This window comes from Glandiceps talaboti, chromosome 8, assembly GCF_964340395.1.
Source record: "Glandiceps talaboti chromosome 8, keGlaTala1.1, whole genome shotgun sequence".
Taxonomy (NCBI): Eukaryota; Metazoa; Hemichordata; class Enteropneusta; family Spengelidae; genus Glandiceps; species Glandiceps talaboti.
Genome location: NC_135556.1, coordinates 5,376,802 through 5,385,964, shown reverse-complemented (window position 1 = coordinate 5,385,964; position 9,163 = coordinate 5,376,802). Strand labels below are relative to the sequence as shown.

Below are 9,163 nucleotides of genomic sequence, written 5' to 3'. Positions count from 1 at the left end.
ATATTTCAAAAAAATGTGTTAAAATGCTAGTGCTGTCAGACAAGTCTCAGAATTAACAGTAAGAACAATGCTACCATGCTGACATTTTTTAAAGGCATTGTTTGTTCCCCACACCTACGATCACAATAGATTCTTCATTAGTTAATATAATTCTCTTGCTAGAATCTACAAAAAAAAACCAGACGGATGATGGGCGCACTATTGCCTTGACTTGGGTCAACCCCACTTCATCACAGTAATGATCCCCAAATGTCTGTATAGATATGTCAGATAAATGATAAAATACAGATACATATTTCGATTTCTACATATACATGTCGAAAACAATACTAAACTATGAAAGACTCATTATAATAAAGAGAATATCAAACAATCCAAAACGAAAAACAAAACCGTCAAAAACTAGGACACAAATACTGACATTTACAGATCCCCAGCTAGTGGAAAACAAGAAAATGTTAGTTCGTTTCTCTTAAAGTGCCTTCAGTAGTTATAATGGGAAGGTTGGGGGAAAAGGGGGGGGGGGGGGCTCACTTTTTAAATTTTTTTTAGAAAATGGAATAAGGAGAAGATCACGTTTACTTTGACTCGTATTGTCTAATGTTATTTCGTGATTTTGGCATCCCACCACTGCCACCGCTGTACTATAATATGAGAACATATTATCAACCCACTGCTGTGTCAGTGTGGTGGAGTGGAGTGGGGATACTGGGTTAGGTCTTGACAGTGTCGCGAGTATGTTTATTTAGTCTTTGGGACTTCTGACCTTCAAGTTTGACACAAACGTGTTTATTGACTAAGTGCATTCACATAAATTCACTGTGGTGACAGTTGTGGGAAACAACCAGTGCCTTTGAAACTATCAATGTGGTGACAGCGGTGGGATCAAGTCCTGACCATTCTGGGACTTGGATCTCTTTTATGTCGGACAGCATTTAAACCATGTGGGTTTTTTGTATAATTCGGTTTGTGCTGGGAATTGCTCCCACGAATACACACAGCCAGTTACGACAGAAATCCATTCAGGTTTGGCACTACATAACAGGGATTGTTGCATGCTCTATATTACGTACGTCACTGTGGGTCTGTCAAGTTCCAGTCAGCACAAAGGCTATCCCAGAGTCACCCTGGTCTGTCAACATAATACCTTCCCGAGTAATCGCCTCTGACTGTTCGACTCTGATACTGTTATATCAACCCTGCAAACTATATTTTAGAACAATGTTAACGTAATGATGTAGGATCAAAATTGGATAGTAATACCTAAAACATTTATTTTTGAGGAGATGACTACATCTTTCCAACCCTTTAACTTGCCTCTATAATTTCTTTTCTTAATGTATGTTTTTTTTATTTATTTCTATCCGTTTCATTTGCAACACGGTATTGGGAGAATTTCTGTGTATATTAATACATTTTCGAACGACATAATCTCCATCACTATTCACAGGAGATATATTTTGTTGCATCATCTCGTACCCCAAAAATTAGCCGTAATTTTCATGAACGTTTGATCCATGGACTTTGATTACTTCCTTGGGAATTATTTCCATTACCCTCACAAGAATTCTGTTTTGTATTACTTTCAAAGAATATATATTTTGTTTTCATTTCCTGGTGAAATAATTTCAATTCAATTGAATTTAACCCTATAATTATTAATTTTTGGAGTTTATTGCCGTGTTTTTGTTTTTAGGCACAAAAGGGTAGCTGATTGCGATAAATTATTTTGTACGAGAGCTTTAGTATTATGAAGTACCGCAAACAGTTTGCACTACTTTTCGCCACGTTTGCATTAATCAAACATCGTATAAACTTGCTATATATCAGTTACTTTAGCTTACTCATCAGTTCCCGTCATGTCATCGGGATGGACAGTACAAGTAGCCAATGAGAGGATCGATGATGTCATCTTTTCAGTCAACTGGTCAGAGGTTACGCGCGTTTGTTCTTATATCCATTACTCCACGCCTAACTTCCTGTCTACATGGTCGAGCACTTCAATGGTCAATCGTACCCTACGGCGTCTATGGTTCGTGGCTTACGGGAGTTTTCGGCGTGGCTGAGCTTTTAAAATCAGGGTAAATATGGTACTCTTCTTTCTCAGTTTTAAATTTTGACTACATGCTGGATAAAAAAGAGCTGTCAATATAACTTTTTAAAGGATAAATTGTCAAACTGAACACCTCTCAACACAATGCTACTTGATTGGGACTCGAGACTACACTGTCACTAGTACACTGTCGATAGTCGTTCGTTCGTGCCTTTTTTGCTACATTTTATCTAAAACGAAAGTCGTCGCATTGCTCCGAACCGGAGCAATACTATAACCGATGTACTGATTATTTCGCAACATCAGAGCAAGTGCCAGATAGGCATTCACAGTTTCCTATCAGTACGGGTGTATTCAGTGCTACGGAGCGAGGCGACGACTAGCACAGGCAAATGTGTATATTATCTTTTATAACTGGCTAAAACACGTAAGGTTGTGAACTAAGGAATAACATTCTGTATAAACAAAAAACGTGTTAAAGGGTAAGATTTCAATTGATTGTAATTAATGTAATTTGTTCTAAATTGATCGAAATATTTTTGTTGAGAATATAAATTCAAATGTGGGTACTATTGTGACTTGGAAATACTAAGAATTAATATTTATGCTGATAAAACAGTGATATGGTATTTGGTGAAAATAAGTATTTTGTACCCATTGAAACGATATTTCCTTAACATGTATTAGTGTGAAGAAATACTAATCAGCACACTTATTTGGTTGATGTTCAGGGGTTTCTTGTTTGTTGGCCGTGACTGACAATTAGTAACAAATCACCTGATTTGTTCCATCACATCAAAACTTTAATTTTATCTCATATGCAAGACTTTGCACGCACACCTATATTTTTGTTTTGTTTGGAAACAGTTTCCACAATTGTCCCGTGATATTACTCAGAAGTGATTTAAATTGAAATCAATGTCTAATTTAAATTTCTGGTTCTCTCGTCAACAGATGAAAAATTGCACATTTGTACAAGATGAAAGTCTTCCTCTACATAAAGTCAAATGTGAAGATATTGACTGACATGCTGAAAAGAAAACTATTTATAGCAGGACCCAGGACCATTGCAAACAAGTGAACTTCAATACATGTTACAAAGTGTAAACTGAAGCAGATGATATATTTTATGTATTTATATATTTTATTAGCCACATATATATATTACATATTCATTTTTATTTATTTTCTCCATGTTAAATAAAGTATTGAAAATACAACTGCAGAGAGTTGTTGTTATCTTTCACATTACATCATTTTATGTTTATCCAAAGCTTGACAGTTCATGGCCCCCATGAAGTGTTTAACTTATAAATGAGCCATAAGAGTCTTCTCAAAAACAAGTCAAGTTTGAATGAATCATCAACCAGATACTACTTCAATAGAACAGATAAGCCAATCATTGAGGAACATGTTTGGTATGGTAATATCACAACTAAACTTTGTGGTACCTACATTGGCTGTCATTGTTACATGAAATAGATTGCACTAATCCTGGTATATGTTACAAGGACATAGTCAAGATCAACCTAGTAAATAGTCCAAGCTAGAAGTAGACAAAAAGAAGAGATTGAGTTTTGTGTTACAAACCACCAAATATGTACAGGAGTTTGATAATGTTCTTTCCTGGAGAAGATTTATGAAGTGAGTTGAAAAACAGACTGTCCTTTTGTAAATGTATCCATATGGGACTGTTGTGATCACAGCAACTTAAATTTTAGATTGAAGGTTTATTTCTACTATCTCAATAGTGAGAAGGTCATCGACTTCCTCGTACAATTCAATGTGTTTTTCTTTTTTCGCCTATTTTGTTTCAACAAGTTTCTTGTTTACTTCTAATCTGGATTCATCAATAGCAGTTAGATCATGAGGGTTGTCGACTTCCGGATGTAAATCCATCTATACACTTGTGGGACAGTCACAGAGAGCCTGATAGCTATAAAAACAAAACAAAAGAAAAACATTTGTATGGATCATAATAAAATATAACCATGCATACACAGCAGATAAAATTAACTAGAATAAATTTATAGAAATAACTAAGATGATACACATTACAAAATGACATTACTCAAAGTAAAATTCTGTTAACTTTGGAACTCGGGCAAATCTGGTAACATAATGTGCTGGGTATGATGGTTATCAGAGCACTATCAACCATATCTGTTGTTGTTGTTGTTGTTGTTGTTGCTGCTGTTGTTACTACTATTAAAATTATCACATCTTGGATTACATTTTGTTTTATGGCCTGGTTTCAAGTGCATGTTTACTATGTCAGATCATAAGCAAGTGACACAAAGTAATAATAAGATATTGCAGTACGTGATATCGGAAATATGTCTCACATACCCTCTTACACTAGTCTCAATTTTGATATCTCTTGGCTCGATTTGCTTTGGCTCTGTGGATGGTGCTAGTAAGACTGACGATGATGCTGTCGGACGAAAAAAAATTCATTAGTACTCTATAGACCAATATTGAAAGCAGCTGGCAAAAATTGACACAAATAATTTATCTGTAACAGTTACATTGTCATTACCTACCAAGTGTCAACATATGATTACATTTACGATTGTATACACATGCTTTGCATACGATGTACGTCTACGTCTACGCATCTAATCCATTTACTCACGCATATATCCGACGATCGATCGACAATGACCACACAACACAACGAAGCTTTCATCCACTATTACGCATGTAAATAAGGCTTACGTTACCGTGATTACGTTTTCAAGAAATTCGTTTTAGAACTCAGATAGCTATTCCCTCGCCAAAACAAATCTACTCCAAGAAAGTCAACAGGCGCTAGGCTGACAGTGACAAACAACGTGTCACACATAGTACACAGTGTTGAATACGTGAACACTCTCGCTCTGATCACCGAGAATTTACACTGCTCCCGAAAAAACGCGCCCCATCGCGCCCCATTGTCCGACAAAAAATTATGACCCCTCGTTGTAAAGCTTGGAAAATCCTCTTTCAGACTGACTACAGCGATATATGCAAAGGGAAACCTCTAAAAAGACATTTAGTCTTACATATGTACCCATGAACTTAGCACGGACTATTGAGCAAAATCTGACCTCGCTGCCAGACAGATCAATAGGTCAAAAAGGGATGATAACTCGTACGAGCTCGTACTTACCGCTTTCAGCAGTTGCCATCTTTCTTCGTACGTCGTATATAGTGGCACGTGTGGCATGTTTACATCCGAAAACTACCGAATCTTTTAAACAAAGGGCGAAACTTCTGCCGACAAGTTCCGAAGACTTGGGGAAGAATGGCGGTGAGCCATGCTCATGAATATTCATGATATTTCGTGACGCTGAAAAATTCCAGTTCACTGAATGGTCGAGCGTGTGGCAGTGAACTGTCCATCCCGATGACATGACGGGAACTGCTCATTGATAACAGTTGTTGTAATACAAATTGTCTGCAAAGTGATGATAAATTACAATCAAAACGTCAGCAAAGTTGACCATTCCATAGAAATTGAAAATCCTAATTCACCACATTAGCTCCTTTGCAACCATGCCAAATACTTCTTTCATAGATTTCGCCTGCTTTTGTGAAGCTTGGGTAACATTTTACTGTTTAATAGGATCGGGTCTTGAACAAGTGGTCTCTCTCGATCGTAGGAGTATTGTTCTTAAACTTTGGTTCTCAAACTGATCTGTGTTACAAGACAGATAGCACTGTCCTGTCATAGAATTTGAAAACATTGTATACCAATACGTCAATGCACGCGGACGACGCCGGTATTACGAAATCGACAGGTTTAATTACTAGGAGCTTTTTGAATTATGTCTGTACTGAAAAGCCACTATCACCTACAGCGCAAATACGCATAATCTTAAATTTGGCCGCTGGTTTCTCAAAAAGGCAGACTTTTGGTTTGCTGATTAGGTCGGCCGTACTTAATTCTATATTTCTAATCTTAACTCATTAGAAATGATAGATCGGTCGGTCGGTTAATAAAAGAAATAAAAAAAAAATAAGGTGCATGACTGTGTACATGTTAGTGATACTTTCAATTAATAATCATAACTTAACAGATTGAATGATTTAGAAATGACAAATAAAGTCAAAAAGAAAGTGTGAAATCATTTGTTCAGCGGTTCCGAATTTAAAGAACAAGCTATAAGCTTAATTGACACTCAGATACACGTTTTGTGGACTCGGAGTCGCCATCTTACCTGTACAATCAGTGGTGTTGTGATTTTTTCAGTTCTGTCCATTTTATTATTTCGCTATTTTGAAGAAATATGAGGTCGTTCCAGTCAGGAGAAACATAGGTCTTAGGCAAAATTAAAGCCGATGAGTTGCCAAACATCTTAAATTTATTATTTCACTACGTGTGTATGAAAAACGTAACTTTAATTATCGTTTTATTTTCATTATCCTAAACTTTTTTTTTACGTATTTGAGAAAAAAAATAATAAAATCGCAAAAATTGTTAAGTCTCACAAGAAATAGTGGATACAGAATCTGACATCAACTTAAAAAGTCAAATTAAATTTAAAACTGTTCTTCCAATCTGTAATGGCTGTACATGATCTGATAGGAAGACATAACAACAGAGACCGCTTACAAAACAATGGAAAACCTGAACTAGACACTTACATAGAAAAAATATAATAAAATAATATAAAAAATCTACCTACCCCACCTATTCTAAAATTGAGTGTAATCGGAACCACATATTTTTTTATTAGGCCTTATTAGGAGTTAGAAAATAAAACACTAAAACTTGAAAAGAGAAGTTGACAGAATTTTCCCACCAAGTAAGTTCATCTTCCCAAACAGTACTTGTTTAGTTGTTTATTTCAGCCTTCAATGCAAGAACGCATTATGAAACGATATTATTCTCTGTAACCAGGACGACTAAATAATCCACTAGAATACATTCTGTTTTTATGAAGTTGTAGCATACGATCCCGCTTTGAAATAGCGCCCTCTGCTCTGTATTGAGTTAGTTGTTTGGCTACCCTACTGCATTGATACCTTACATCTACCATGCAACATGCTTAAATATATCTCAGTCGTTATTGTGATGTGATGCATTACTATCAAGTACATAGTTTGGGGTGATTCAAATCTAGAATTGAAGGTTTCCGAGCGTGACGTTAAATTATGTCTACCCTTTCCTGAACTCAGTCCCTTGGTTGTCAATGATAAACTTACAGTTTAAATGTTATTTCACAGCTTTCATTTTTATTTCAACAAGGTAGGGTATTTTTGAAAGGTCATAAACACCTTCCATTAACTAATTCTAAAATTGACAGCACCTATGGCAGCATCAACAGATTACTTTTGGAAAACAAAGTTTACTGAGAAATCGTTGGTAATGGATGTTATTATACTTTTGTCCTCAGAATTTGATACAAAAAGACCACAAACGTCTAGTTGTTGGATGCATTAAGTTGCTAATTTTGACTTTCTGATCTCTGTTTTAAGTGGAGGTCTGTCCTGTTATGTCGTTTGATAAATCTCTCATTTGTGAAAATGTCTTTCGACTTTAAAGGGTAACACCACCACTGATGTATTTTCTTAAACTTTGGTGCTCTGGAGAGTCATTTCATGATTTCACATCACATGGCAATTTTGCATGGTTGCCCAGAAACACCATAGTGAAACTATGTCATATTTGTTGTTCTCACAAGTTACCATGGCTGCATCACCATGGGAATACGCAAACATACATATTCATCGGTTTGTACATTAAATATTAATGACTCCATAGTGTTTTGCTATTAGACATGAATATTCAACGTGTAACCAATAAAAGTGCATATGTATGTTAAGTCCCATGAGGCAACGGTGGATGTGTGAGAACAATAGTTGAGATATAGAGTTCCAATTTGGTGTTTCTAGCAATCGCGCGAAAATACTGTGATGTGAAATCATGAAATGACTCTCCAAATGTTATGAAAATACATCTATTTCCTGGAGTGGCGCTTCCCTTTAAGGTTTTACTTCAAACCTGCCCTCGACAAGACTCAATCAATTTCCATTGTATCGTAACGTATCGTATCATGTCACATCTACACGTGAAGGGGGAAAAAGAAGATGTTTGTCGTCAAGCCTGTATGATCACAATATTTTGAACTATAATAATTAAGGAAATTTATTGAAGATGTTTGTCGTCAAGCCTGTATGATCACAATATTTTAAACTATTATAATTAAGAAATGAATTATAAATGTCATAGCAAACATTTGGTTATATTCTAAATTAAAACGTTATTGGTGGAATAAACAATATTATCCTTTTTACTTTGCATGAAATTACGAACTACGATGTTCGTTAGAGTCGACGTCCTAAGAAAATGGCTAAAACAGTGTTGTGTTTTACTTTCCAATATATGACAATATGTTTGTCATGTGAATTTTAGATGTAATACAGTATACAATAACTGTACATATGCTGTGATAGACATTGTATGTGATGTAGTCAATATAAATGACGAAAGTATAGCTTCCTGTTCACGTTTTATGCCATGAAGGTACCCGTTAAGTAGGTGGTTTTATCAAGCCTAAGGAATAACATCTAAACGACAGTTTTAATTGTGACACAATGAAGCACTAAAGATGTAACGTTAATCCGAAGATGACACACATATACGCACAGACCAACAGACAGATGTGTATGTACGTGTGTTTGTTTGTTTGTTTGTTTGTTTGTTTGTTTGTTTGTTTGTTTGTCTGTTTGTCTGTCTGTCTGTCTATATGTCTGTATGTATGTATGTATGTATGTATGTATGTATGTATGTATGTATGTATGTCTGTATGTATGTATGTATGTATGTATGTATGTATGTATGTATGTATGCATGCATGTATGTATGTATGTCTATATGTATGTATGTATGTATGTATGTATGTATGTATGTATGTATGTATGTATGTATGTATGTATGTAAAAAGAAATGCATATGGAACTTATAAATCAGTCCGTATAAATAGATGTAAAATCCAACGTTTCGAATAAATATTCTTTTTCAAAGCAAAAAATCGGCGAGATACAGAAATGTGAGGTTAAAACCTGAACATATATGAATGTAATGGAATATGTATGTATGTATGTATGTGTGTGTGTATGTAT

At 35.4% G+C, this 9,163-nt stretch overlaps 1 long non-coding RNA gene across 1 annotated transcript; it reads right to left on the bottom strand.

Annotated features, from left to right (window-relative positions):
• Positions 1-3,209: 3,209 nt before the first annotated feature.
• On the bottom strand, positions 3,210-5,334 carry LOC144438964 (uncharacterized). Its single transcript, XR_013481091.1, has 3 exons — positions 5,205-5,334; positions 4,403-4,487; positions 3,210-3,989 (listed from the first exon to the last, which is right to left on the bottom strand). It is a non-coding gene; the product is annotated as an uncharacterized LOC144438964 (long non-coding RNA).
• Between the last annotated feature and the right edge of the window lie 3,829 nt (positions 5,335-9,163).